Raw genomic sequence first — 15,284 nt, forward strand, 5'->3', positions numbered from 1 at the left:
CACAACATCAACCTTATAGGAAACAGATAGGTCGGTAGCAAAAACCCTAAACCCTAAACTTGTTAGGTTAAGCAATTCAAGTGATTCAATCCTAACCATTCAATCATACTGCATTAAATGCAACAGTCTTGAATCGATCTCAAGACATTCTCCATCATCCATTATCCACCAATTTCATGGCGACTGATAACCCATAACGCATTATCACCATTTGACAAACTTCGCACATTCCTGAGGTAGATAGGAATAGTCTTCTTCATGCAGGATCCTTCACGCGCACAAAGCTTATGTGGCAACACAACCTATTCACCATTATACTGTTAACTCATTACAAAAAGATCACCGATTGAGTCACATAGGTTTGAGGTACTCCAACTGGAAATCTTGAAGTGGAAACTACCTACCAACCGATAGTTACACAGTACTTCCATGTGTCGGTTCATATTTAATAAATATACCGATTCACTTTGGCATATATACCGGTTCACACATATGCTAGTTCTCTCTTCTCACATATCACATATGCTAGTTCACTTAATATCACATATTGACATCAATGAAAACATATAATATCATTATATCCTTATACCGGTTCACATAATGCTGACAATCTCCCCCTTTGGCATTGATGGCAATATAAAAAGATATATCTCCACTTCACATCTTCTCCCCCATTTGTTGCAGATATCTTTTCCACTTCACTCCTTCTCCCCCTTTGACAACAATGCCAAAGTGGAGTCACAAGCATCCCTGTTCCATTATGCTGCTCCCCCTGAGGAGTAGCATCCTTCAACACATCAATCAAAAAAGAAAAAAAATTGACTATGCAATACTTGACTGATGTGGAACAAATACTTTTAGTTCACCTCCTGAAGGGGCAGTACCCCTAATTCACCTCTTAAATGCACAAATCTAGTCTTTGGTAGAGGCTTGGTGAATATGTCTGCTAACTGCTCCTTACTGGAAACATGTTCCAGTGCAATCTCTTTATTCTGAACCTTTTCCCTGAAGAAATGATACTTAAGCTCAAAATGCTTGGTTCTAGAATGTCAAAACTGGATTCTTTGAGATATTGATAGCACTTGTGTTATCACAGAATATACTTACCAGTTCAGATACAGGGATTCTGAAGCCTTCCAGTATAGGCTTCATCCAAATTGTCTGAGTGCAGCTCATGAAAGCTGCAACATACTCTGCTTCCGCTATAGACTGAGAGATACATCTCTTCTTTTTACTCATCCATGAGACCAATCTACCACCAAGAAAGAATGCACCACTGGTTGTGCTTTTCCAATCATCCACATTACCTACCCAATCAGCATCTGTGAACACTTTCAGATTGAAATCATTGTTGTATGGGTACCACAATCCATAGTCAACTGTTCCCTTCAGATACCTAAGAATCCACTTGACTGCAATCAAGTGGGATTCTCTTGGACTTTTCTAGAACCTTGCTGTAATGCCAATTGCATGTGCAATATCCAATCTGCTATGCACTACATAATGCAACTTACCAATCATTGATCGGTATTCCTTCTCATCAACCAGTACGGAGTCATCCTCTTTTGTCAATTTGCAACTGGTCACCATCGGTGTACCAACCAGTTTGCTATCTTCCATGCCAAAAATCTTCAACACCTCTTTGACATATTTGGACTGAGTGATAAAGATTCCATCTTTCATCTGTTGGATCTACAATCCAATAAAGAACTTAATCTCCCCTATGAGTGACATCTCAAACTCTTTCTTCATCTCATCAGCAAACTCATGACTCATCTTGTCATCTCCACCAAAGATAATGTCATCAACAAAAACTTCACAAATCAGGATCTGATCTCCTTCAAACTTCAAGTAGATATTGCTATCTTCACTTGTTCTCTCAAATCCAATCTTCACATGATGGGAATGTAGGCGCTCATACCATGCCCTAGGTGCTTGCTTTAGACCATATAAGGCTTTATGTAGCCTGCACACCATATCGCTGTCTTTAGATAGGGAAAACCCATTCGGTTGTTCTATATGTACCTCCTCTTCAAGTACACCATTAAGGAATGCAGATTTTACATCCATTTGATATATTTTACATCCATTTGATAGACTTTGAGCCTTTTAAAAGCTGCATATGTAAGAAGCATAAGAACTCCTTCTAATCTGGATACAAGAGAAAAGGTTTCTCCATAGTCTTCTCCTTCTTCCTGAGCATATCCTTTGCACACCAATCTGGCTTTATTCCTTATCACTGTGCCATCCCCATTTAGCTTGTTTCTGAACACCCATTTGGTGCCAATGACATTTTTATGCTCCGATCTAGGTACCAAGGACCATGTACCATTTTTCTCTATCTGGTCAAGTTCCTCATCCATTGTCTTGATCCAGTCTCCATCTTTATGAGCCTCTTTGAATGATTTGGGCTCAAATTCAGAGATCATACATGAGTTTTCTCTGACCTTTCTTCTCGTAAGGATTCCTGCATCCTTATCTCCTATGATCTACTTAGGATCATGATTTAGCTTGACATACCGCGAAATGGTCTTGACTGGTTCTTCTTCCTTTTCCTCTTCATCCTCATCTTCATCAGTATCAGCATTCACCGGTTCAAGAACACTGTTACTAGTACTTGGTTGACTGACAACTGGTTCCCAGAAGGTTGCAACCGGTTCATTCACAGCTTGCTCACTGTCGATTTCCTCATTTTTCTCAAAGGATTCATCAATTCTTACATTGATACTTTCCATAATTCTCTGAGTCCTATAGTTGTAACACTTTCAAAACTATTTAGCTCATAGGTTGTTAACTTGGCTATGATGGAGTTCAAGGATACTTTAGACTTGTCTATTGATCTCAGCTCCTGAATAGCAGCAACCCTTATTGCATAGACCGGCAATAGGGATCTCAGGAATTTGCTTACCACAGTGGAATCTTCTATTTTACCACCTGCACTCTTGATTTCTCCAACAACTATTTTGAATCTTATTCCATACTGTTGAATGGTCTCACCTTCAACCATCCGCATATCTTCAAACTTCCCTCTCATGCTTTCTTCCTTATCCTGTTTCACATGTTCATCACCACCATAGATATTTTCAAGAGCATCCCATACCTCTTTGGGATTTACCTTATCCTGAACATCAATAAACTCAATGTCGGATAGACTACTAATGAGGGCTTCCATGACTTGCCCATTTTCTTGTATCTCTCTCTTTTCGTCATCGATGAGAGTACCAATAAGGACATCATAGACATTCTCAGCATAACTCTAGCGTTGAGCACTCATGCTTCTGATGAATATCTTCATCCTATCTTTCCATATACCAAAATTTTCCCTATTAAACTTTGGACCTTCCCTCTTCATCATTTGACTGGGATCTTTACCTCAAGTGGTTAAGCTTACAACATAGAGTACCTAGAGCTCTGATACCAATTGATAACTCGATGATGAACCAATAGTACCAAACTAGTACTGAGAAGGGGGGGTGAATCAGTACAAACAAAAATACAGTCCAAAACCAGTTTGACAACAAATAATCCAAATGACTGGCAAGTAGTGATACTAGTTGAAACAGAGTGCAACCGGTAAGACCCAAAATAACTAAAACAATCATAAACCGATCACTCACTAAGCTTTCCTCTTGGCTCAATACTGTTGTACCTTTACACCCTCATACATGAACTGGTAAACTATCATCTGATCTTCACAACAGTTAGTGCAATATGTTTTATAGACAGGCATAAAACACAGAACCATCATATGCTCAACAGGTAATAGCAAAGCATCACAAGATAAAAGTATCACACATGACACACATATTTTTCACGTGGAAACCCAACTGGGAAAAACCACGGTGGGGATGAATGCCCACAAGCTTCTTTTTGAACTCTTTAGAAGTCCACTCTTTTAGGAGCCTTGTCCGGTTAAAGACATTACAATAGGTTCTTCTAGGAACCAATCTTGTTAGGGATCACCCGGTTAAGGGTTAAACCCGGTTAGGGTTACCTTGTTAGAGGATTTCAAGAACTCAATAGCTAAAGGATCTCCAGAGCTCTATAGCTTCCCAAATCTCATTAACTTTGAGTTACCCTGTTAAGGGATTTGAATCAAGCCGGTTAAAGCTACCCTGTTAAGGGATTTGTATCAAGCCAATTAAGGCTACCCTATTAAGGGATTTCACAACTGTTGAAGTGGTTAAAGATCAAGAGGAATTACAATGAGCTGCTAATAGCACTCAATGCTAATGCAGATCTGTTTTGGCTCCTCTTCACCTTCTGCACATTCACTTTGTAGGTATCTCTTCTCTCCTTTGGTCTGGCAAGGATCACGTATCACTTCCCTTGGATATACACTCACAACTTTTGCCAACAACCTTAGAAAGAAACACAACATCAACCTTATAGGAAACAGATAGGTCGGTAGCAAAAACCCTAAACCCTAAACCTATTAGGTTAAGCAATTCAAGCGGTTCAATCCTGACCGTTGAATCATACTTCATTAAATGCAACAGTCTTTAATCGATCTCAAGACATTCTCCATCGTCCATTATCCACCGATTTCATGGCGGCTGATAACCCATCACACATTATCACCATTTGACAAACTTCACACATTCCCAATTTAGATAGGAATAGTCTTCTTCATGCAAGATCCTTCACGTGCACAGAGCTTACATGGCAACACGACCTATTCTCCGTTATATTGTTAACTCATTACACAAAGATCACCGATTGAGTCACACAGTCTTGAGGTACTCCAACCAGAAATCCTAAAGTGGAAACTACCTACCAACCGGTAGTCACACAATACTTCCATGTGCCGGTTCATCTTGAACAAATATACTGCTTCACTTTGGCATATATACCGGTTCACACATATGCCGGTTCTCTCTTCTCACATATCACATATGCCGGTTCACTTCATATCACATATTGATATCAATGACAACATACAATATCATTATGTCCTTATACCTGTTCACATAATGCCAACAATGAGTTCCCCTCACATACTCTAGGTCTAAGTTGCTCACTGTGAGTAGCCAGCATCTTGGCTTGATTCACCATGTCAATTAGTAAGCTTGGTCTTTTGGTATTGTGAGTTCATTTTATGCAGGTTGATTTACTTGTGTATGTTAAAGTAATTATGTGGCTCTTAATGTGTAGTTTCATATTTGGTAATGTTTATTTTAATGTATTTAATTTATAAGTTTTGAATATTTAATTATTTGATATTTATATTTATTTGATAATTAACGTTTATTAATTTTATGATAATTTAATATTTGATAAGCCTTATTTTTTATTTTTTTTAGGCAAAAGTGGCAAGCCACTGGAATATATATATATTAATAAAAACTGGTTCAAGAGCTCAATAGGGAAAGAACCAAAAAGAAAACCCTATATCCTTGCTCAATTACAATGAACAAAGGGGAATCATAGTTATAAGAGGAAGTGCCCCCACTAACAGTTACCACTAAACTTGAGTATCGATTTGCCATTTTGTATGCCGGTTCACTATAGATCTGCCTTGACAACTGAACACCAGTGTGCAGATGTGTATAGTGGACCGCAGTAACTTGAGGATCTCGTTTATCGGTTGACTGTGTAGCTAGTAACTTGAGGATCCCGGTAACTTGAGGATCCCAATAACTTGAGGATCCAGTTCACTATAGATCTTCCTCGACAACCGAAGACCGGTGAGAAAATGTGTATATTGGATCGCGGTAACTTGAGGATCTCATTTATCGGTTGACTGTTTTCAGTTGAACTACACCAGATGGGGTAAACTGGTAAAAGTAAACCGGATAGGGAACCAAATGAGCCATACCGAATTAACTATATCGGTTAGGCTATGGTGATTTGGAAGAACCGGATATGGTAGACTGGAAGGGCTGAACCAATGAGGCTATATCAGCTCTCAAAAAAAGTAGGGCATTTGAAGGATATCACCTTAAACTTGCCCCCCTTAATCTTCCAAAAACAGCACAATCGGAAGAAGAGCCTACTACAAAATGAAACATTTGGATCTTCGAAAAGTACTCTATATTTAGGCCATATTATCTAGTGCAAAATTGGAAAAAATTAGCATAATCAAAAAATAGGCAAAAATTTTGAGCCATATCGGTTGCCAACGGATTCCTTATACATCAAAATGGAGCATATTCAATGCAGCAAAAAATAGAGCCAGAATCATTTTACTCTTCCATGGCTGCACCACCCAGGATTTTATTTTTGGAGGCGTTGAAGGCTGGAATATCTTTCTCCCATTGCACAGGCTTGGCTTCATCTTGTGGGTGACGAAAGACCTCCCACATATTGACCTCCGTGTGTTTTCACATTCTGGCATCTCTCGAAGGAGTCAATGCAAATTTTTCCCCCTCCTCTACCACTTCGGGCTGAGAGGAGCTAGTCCATCCCAAGGCCCCGTCCTACACCGGTGCATTAAGGTCTGCCACCCTATGTGAAGCCCATCCCCTTTCCTCCAGTTGTGAAATTGGTAGGCTGGGATCAACATTTTCTAGTTCCAAGATCACCATGAGAGCCCCAACTTTGATTCTGACTCTGTGCACAATATGCTCATCCAGTTGTCTGCCAAATTGTTGCAGACCATTCTTCACATGATGGAAGTTTTCCCTTTTGATGAAATGCTTGATTCAGTCATAAAGCACCATGTATGCATGGTTGTATTGAATAAAATGTCATGGAAACAGACCCCCTAAGAGAGTCAACCCCTTCCATAGATTATAATTGACCAAGGCTTCATGGAACGAGGCAGGAGCAAGCACATTCTGCCTTACCAACTTAAAAAACACTAATTCGAGCAGAGGGATCAATTGCAAGAGGTTGAGAGCGTTGGACAGAAAATAACTGAGAATTCGGTGGGGAAATAGAATTCTTTTGGCTTGAGGGGACAAAATCTCATCACCAATGAAATCTTTGACTGCTCTTCTTAGTTGTGGGTTATGCAGATGAAACAATTGATCGAGGTCCCCATCGTTGATATGTTCATGAAATGTTGCCGAGGGTTCTGTAATTTGCACTGGAACATGGTCGTTCCATGGCATGTATTCACATTGAAATTGCTTGCACCCTTTGCAAGAGCCATTCTCCATATTTCTAAACACTGAGAACTACAAGATTCAAAAACTTCAAAAAATTTTGCAAAAAACTGTATATATGAAAGCAAGCAAGTTTCCATTTATAAACAAACCTAAAATCTTGAAATGCAATAATTAGTCGGTCTTTAAAATCAAGTTTGAGATTTCTTGCATTAACATGTGACAATAATGTCGTTGAGAGGATGTGTGAGAGGCCAAAATCTTCTTTACCCCGTGTGAAATGACATCATGAAAATCTTGGAGTACTCACACTAATCTTTCATTTATACCATCCGCAAGCTACATTTAAATGCATATATACAAGTATCATGTCAGTCATCCTGATCACAGGCTTCAAGTTAAAAGCATACATGCGAGTACTTAATAAGATGTAATTTTTAATTTAAATGTTGTACTTTCCTTTTGTACCAAATCAAGCAGTTCGAGGAATCAGGATAGATTGATGGGAGATGCAACCGACTCAACTGAAATGCCATCACATCCCATATTTGCAAATTTGTCAGCTATAGAATTGCCTTCCCTTAATGAGTGTCTGACAATGTAATCCAAAAATGTGTCAAGTAAATCCAAAATATGCTTCAAAACATACGATAGGTGCCAGGTCTTAGATCTTTTCAAGGTAATTTCATTGATGATAACTAATGAATCCCCTTCTATATGAATGTTGGAGAGACTGTATTTCCTTGCTAGCACCAGGCCAGCTAGTAAGGCATTTGCCTTCGCCAAGTTATTGGTGCCCAAGGGGATGGGAGATTCTAGGAAAGCAAACATTTTTCCAAAATGATCTCGAATGCAAACTCCAATTCCCAACTTCCTTGGGTTTCCACGGGAAGAGCCATCGAAGTTGATCTTAAAGAAATTAGGTGTAGGGGGTACCCATTTTATGGAAGACCTATCTCTAACATGAGTTGAAGACCAATTCGAAGGAATCCCTATTGGCAAAATAATACCATTCCATGATTTTGCAATTACCTTATCCGACTAGGTGAATGACTAAATGTCCTTGGAATTAGTGAGAGAGGAATTTATAATTTCTACAATCAAATTTTCCAACTTAAACATAACTTGATCTAGAGAAGAGGATGTTTTTCTGAAAATTCTTTTATTCCTCTCCCACAAGATGGACCAAATGATGTGAGCAGGAGAACATTTCCAGATGCCTGAGAAAGTTGATGAAAAAAATAAAACAGGCCAGGAGTTAAACATATCCCATAAATATTTTGGGAAGGGCATCATAACTTGGATTTTATTCATGATGAAGAACCAGCATTGGGAGGCAAAAGTGCAATGTAAAAAAAAGTGATCAACTCATTCTTCCTCTAAGCCACAAAGAAGACAGTTAAAAGTTTGTGATAAGCCTTATTGTTGTTTAATTTTTATTTAATATTATGATTTAATCTTTAATGGTATTTGATTATTTAGTTATTTATTTGATATCTTACATTTATTTGGTTCTTTATTTATTTTATTAGCTTTTGGTTTATTTGATTTTAATCCCCATTTGGATTATTCTTGCTTTTTTATTTTTCCCGTGAGGTTTTTCGGTTGGGTTGGTTATTCTCTGTAAATTTCTCCAGCAAGTTTTCTTCCTTGGTTTTGGATTTCTTGACTGTTGGTTTTTGGCTGGAGCTTGGTTGGATTTTGGTTTGGCTTGTGGGAGCTCTTCTTCAACTAGAAACCATCACATATGTTGCAAGTTGGAGGCCTCTCCATTGGTTTCTTATTTTGCTTTCAAAGTTTTGAAACTTGTTTGCTCCGTGTTTGATTTATTTTTTTTAAATAAAGGGGATTTGGTTTATGCATTTTCTTTATTCTTGTTAGATTTGGAATGGGTAGCCATGGGATTCTAGATTCTTTTGCTTGGTTTATAGTTCTGGAAATAATTCTTCTTGTGTATTGTCATGAATGTTCGACATGAGGAATGTCTTGCATATTTTATATATCTCTTGTATGAATTATATCAATAGATTTCTATTGTTTATAAAGGAAAATTTGACCTGGTAGATGAGTTCTTATGGAGATTGTGAATCTGGGAAAGAGGAGAGTCTTTGTGAGTTCCCAATCTAGCTCTGTCGTAGGGGAGACTCACAAGACTTTTTCCCTTCTCATTTCACTCATCCTCTTGTATGTGGATGTTATTTTTTATGTGGAATGTCTTTTCAAATTTATTTGAGTCATATATTATGCTTGCTATGTGTAGCATAGGAATTTGGAAATCATCACAAGCAATTCAATATTAGCCTAGCTCAATCACAAAAGCTCAAATGCAATGATCAATCCTAAACACACTCAATAAAGACATGAAAGCAAAATATTCAAGATTAAAAGCTAAGCAAACCAAATACAGATCTGAATATCTCCTTCACATGGCTCCATTGTCCTTCTTTCTCCTTCAAATAGCTTTGTTGTGGATCTCACCTACTAGTGCATACACATGAGATGAAAGCAAGTAGACATGATGATTGCTCAAGAATACTTGAAGCGTGATTGATTTGGGAAAGTGATTCGTTCGATAATGTGATTAGGGGCTTTGATTGAAGAAATTCATCCAATTTATAGATAAATTGGAGAGATGACAAGATTAGCATGAAATTGATATTTAGGCAATTGATTTCAAAAATGGCACAATTGAGTTGAAGGAAGAAGGTTATGACACCTTCTATGTCATGAATTGTGACATATTGCCAATGCAAAGGTTAGAGGACTAAAAGCTTATGACATCTTGCTATGCCAAAAGTATGACGCATGAGAAATTCATGCTTCCACCGAAGCACAAAAATAGGGAGAATTAGAGAGAAATTAATTAGGTGGAAATTGAAATTAGGAAATTAGAAAATGAGGAAATTAGAAATGATGAAATTAGAAAATTGATGCAAATTAGGTAAATTAATTAATAATTTCTCATTCATTAATTAATTTACAAAAAAAGGAGGAATTAATTAGCCAATTAAATAAACATTTAATTGTGACAAGAAGACTTAGGATAAATAAATAACCTAGAGGGAGCATGGAGAGAAAATGACAAACAAGGTTAAATTAGAAATGCAAGGACGATAATTAGGTCTTGATGTAAGATTGATTTGATGTCGATTCGATCATGATTTTGAATTAATAAATGATTTGATTGATAAATGTGTCGAGGAACAATGACAAATTGATCCAAATTGACATGATTGAAGAGGACAAGGATCGATGACAAATCGATCGTAAAACGACGAGATTGACAAGTTGATAAGAGATTGACAAGATCGACCAAAATCATGATTAAAGATTGTTATCGACAAGACCAAATTTGAAAGCGAGACAAATGAAGAATGCAGAAGAAAGACTCGATGCTCGCAAATGATAAAGACCAAGTGTGTGACATAGAAGAAATTTTAATGCGATGCAAAAACCCTAAAATAAGGCAATGCGCAAATGTTAAAGTATGACTCTGCAAGCGTTGACCTTTTTAGGTGTCTACACTATGTTTTAGATTCAAGGTTGTTGAGTATTGCCTCAGTTTTGACAGTGTTGGAGATGTTCTTCCTCCAAAAGTCTGCATTATGTTTTCAATTGGAGTTCCTTGGGTGAATTTTATTGTTTTATTTTGTTCACATATTCTTAAATTTCATTTTGTGCCAATTTCGACGAGTATAAATACGTCATATTTGGCTGATTATATTTCGAGCAGTTTTGATCCCGCACTTAAGCAGTTTTCTGCCAAAATTTACCCTTTTTTTTCTATGTGCTAAAAGAATGTCTATATGCACTAACATAATCACCATATGTGCTAAGAGATCACCCATGTGCGCTAAACTATCAGTCATATGCGCTACTTCAGAGAATGTATGTGCCATTTTGTGTATTTTTAGGGTTTTGTCCAGTTTGAAGTCTGTTTGATGTCAGTTAGATTTTGGGTCATACCAGAGGCTTTCTGAGGGTATCTATGATGTTGTCTAATGTTGATTTATTATTGCTGATGTCTTTATATGATTTATTTGTGAGTTTTGTATGCATTTTATGCCATTTGAGTTGTTTTCACTTCCTCTCTTGTTGATGTGCCGAGAGAGAGATTCAGATTCTGGTGATTTTGTGCCAACAAGTAGATTGGCCTTGCTGAGACTATTTGGTGACTCATTTCAGATTTTTATAGATTTTCCTATGGCCCTTCTTATGTTTCTTTATCCAAGAGGCTCAGTGGTTTTGGTTCTCATGTGTGACCTTTCACATGTCTCATGCTTATGAGATGAGATTGTTGGTTGCGTATGGATTACTCAGTTTTGATTATGGTTTTGGAGCCTCTTGTGATTATTATTGTCTGCATCCATCTTAGGGGGAGTGGGCTTCCTTGTGATGACCGGGGTCATGAGAGGTAGGCTTGCATGAGGTTCCTTGTAAGGATGCATGAAGTCTAGACCACCAGGGCATATTGGAGTTTTATGTGATTGTAAATAAGTGATAACCTAATAATTGATGGGTTGGGTAGTTAGATTAATTAATAAGATTATAATCTGATTTGTGCCTCATGACTTAGTCCTAGGGAGGATGTTTTATGACAAGCATGAGAAGTCCATGAAGACGGTGAGCTAATCTCTCTTAGTCTCTCATAGGTTGAGATGGCTCCACATGTCCATCAGGTGAGTACCTTGAGTTATTATGTTATTATGTTATGAGGATGGCATGTGATGACACTCCACTCCTACATGTGTTTTCCCTTTTTATGATTTATTATTATGCTTATTGGATCCATTCATGACTTGATGAGTTTTACGCCTTTGGAAGTTCATTCTTGTTGTATGTGTGAGTTCTTGCTTGAGAGTCCTTGTGTGCTTAGTCTCCTTGGTTATAGGTGTCAGCTTAGGTTTAGAGTATGTGTTGGGACCCTGTGTCATCTCCTAGCATGGGGGGTGGTTCCATTGGTTCCACATGGTCTGGAGGTTGCTACTTTTTAGCCATTGGGATGATCTCTTGGTTTCTTCTTGCATGGATGTTGATTCTTCTTCATGATGTACTATGGATGTACCTTGTAGCATATTTATGTAATGGATGAGATGGAATGCATGTAATGTAACATTCTTGTATATAGTAGATGGATTCTTATAGTAGAAAGAGCTATGCTCATGATGTATTTAATGTACTCATATTTGTAAGTGGATTATAGTTGGAATAGAATGGAATTGCAATATGGATTAGCTGTATTGTTTCATGGAATGTTTAGAGGTTAGTTAGAATGATAAATAATCTTGAAGGAGGAACATTCGCAGACTAATAAATGAATATGTTAGAAGAAATTTTTCGGATCTAGTAAATAAGAAATTATGCATATCATGAGGAATAAGTAATGTTGTAGGCTGCATATCTCACGGTTAAAGAATTAGAATATGATGCATTAATAAAGGTAAAATATACCTATCGTGTGTGTAGTATGTTATTGTGGAAATGAATTAAGTAATAATGTTAAAGTACCCTAGAGAAAGATTATTGATGTTGTGTTATTTCTGCTTGTGTTATTTGATGAAATGATCAATGATGTATGTTCATATTGGTTAATTGGTTAATGAACATAAATAGATGGAGGAAATTATGCATATCATGAGGAATAAGTAATGTTGTAGGTTGCATATCTCATGGTTAAAGAATTAGAATATGATGCATTAATGAAGGTAAAATATACCTATCATGTGTGTAGTATGTTATTGTGGAAATGAATTAAGTAATAATGTTAAAGTACCCTAGAGAAAGATTATTGATGTTGTGTTATTTTCGCTTGCGTTATTCAATGAAATGAGCAATGATGTATGCTCATATTGGTTAATTGGTTAATGAACGTAAATAGATGGAGATGTTATATGTTGCAGTAATTGTTATTAGATGTTAATTAAGAAAAAAATTGTCTTCATTTGTATATTATTGTTTAGTTTCTTTAGGGTATTTTGGTGGGCATTACAACTTGGTATCAGAGCCCATGTTCAACACTGGGTACTCTAGTTTTGATTGAGCCCATTGTGCATTTTAGCATTTGGCTTGGGGTAGCCCAGCGGTTTTATCCCTTCTATTTATTTATTTTTCTTTGTTATAGTTCCCTTAGATGTTTAGCTTATAGTTTCCTTTGCTTTTACTTAGATAAGATGCATGTTAGGGTTAGAGATCGTCGTCATGCTGGTTGCATGGGTACTTGTAGGAACCCTCACCCCGAGGTTTCTAAAGAGTCACACCATGAGGAATAGGAGCAGGAGAAACCTATAGATGATCCAATTCCACAGTTGGTGAACGTGCTTCAGGAGATTCTTGGTCACCTAGGACCGAGATAGGAGGAGAACTAGCAGGAGGGATCTCATCATTTGGAGCATCGGGAGAGAGCATTTGAGTTCTCCTAGGAGGAGAATTGAGGTGGATCAGGAGGTGCTTGTAGCTAGTCATATCAGAGATCTGAATAGGACTCATCCTCCTACCTTTGATGGCTTAGGCAGTAGCATGGAGGTAGAGACATTATTATTGGACTCGGGTAGGTGTTTTTCTATGCATCAGTGTAGCACTAACACCAAGGCAAGATGTGTGATTTTGCATCTTCATGATTTTGCGATGACATGGTGGCACATGGAGGAACAAAAGTTGCATTTGGACATAGCGACGATAGCTTGGGAGTTATTCTTGGAGAGATTTCATGCTAGATTTCTTTCAGATCATTGGAGGCAGAGGAAGGCCAATGAATTCCACGAATTGAGATAGCAAAGGATGACTATGGAGCAGTATGAGCATAGATTCTTCGATCTTAGACAGTATGTTGGATATGTAGATGATGAGATGGTGTTGATTCAACATTTTGTGAGAGGTCTTAATGATCATATTGGTGGAGAGGTTTGGATGCACGAACCTAAGACCTTGGAGGAAGTTGTGGAGAAGGTGAGGCTAGAAGGAGATAATATTTTGTTAGCATCAGGAGGAGCGACTGGAGGACAGACAGTTAGTGCACCTGTTACAGGATCTATGGTGAGAGGACCATAACAACACTCTTCAGAATATGCTAGGAGCCATCCCTCTTCTTTCTGTAGTGGTGAGTGGTTTAAGAAGAGGTTTTCTCAGGGGCAGAGCTTTGCTCAAGGTATTAGATTTCAGGTTGATAGGAGTCACAATCATCAGTGTGATAGGAGACCTACTCCTTCTCAGCCAACGTAGAGTTTGCAGCCAACTTCTAGAAGAGGCAGTGTTATGCAGTCAAGTATAGCACCAGGTAGCAAAGTGTTTGTCAAGAGAGATTGCTACACATGTGGACAACCAGGGCACATTGTCATTCATTGTCCTCAGCGTACTTCTCAAATGTCAGGGCAGTAGAAGCCAGCTAGTTCTGAGCCTACAGTTGGAGATGCAAGCAGGTCTCATCGCATTTTTGCGGCAGTTGATAACCATAAGGCTGAGCATCAGGCCACCATTGTAGAGACATCAGGTGTGATAGGTGGTATCTCTTGTTCAATGTTATTTGATTTTGGAGCATCGGACTCTTTTATTTCTCCTTTTTTGGTAGAGCAATGTGGGCTTGCTACGCCAAAGCAAGACAATAGGTGGCAAGTAGAGTTAGCTACGAGGTCCAAAGTGGTAGTGGATTTCCTCGTGCTCAATTATCCTTTAGTTTTAGGAGATTGCCATACTTTTGTTGATCTTCATGTTATGTCATTGGGATCTTATGATGTGGTTCTTGGTATGGATTGGCTTGGATCTCACCAAGCATAGATAGATTGTAGAGGTAAGAGAGTGCAGTAGAAGGATTATAGTGGGAAGAGTGTGGAGATTGTAGGTATTCAAAGACCTATCTCTCTTCTCATGATTTTTGCTATATAGATGAAGAGGTGTGCGTGTAAGGGTTTCCAGTTGTTTGCAATTAGAGTGAAGGATGTGGATGAGGGAGTTATCTCAGAAGATTTATGCAGTAGCATCCCATTCTTCAAGAGTTTGCAGATGTCTTTCCTAGTGAGATTCTGGGTATGCCCCCTCGGTGAGATATAGACTTCAGGATTGATTTGGTGCCAGGAGTTGAGCCTATTTCTAGGGCTTCCTATCAGATGACCACGTAGGAGTTGAATAAGCTGAGGGTTCAGTTGGAGGAGTTGTTGGTGAAGGGATTTATTCATCCTAGTGTGTCCCCTTGGGGTGCACCTGTGTTATTTGTGAAGAAGAAGGAAGGATCTCTTCGATTAT

The sequence above is a fragment of the Cryptomeria japonica genome, chromosome 11, assembly GCF_030272615.1.
Source record: "Cryptomeria japonica chromosome 11, Sugi_1.0, whole genome shotgun sequence".
Classification (NCBI taxonomy): Eukaryota; Viridiplantae; Streptophyta; class Pinopsida; order Cupressales; family Cupressaceae; genus Cryptomeria; species Cryptomeria japonica.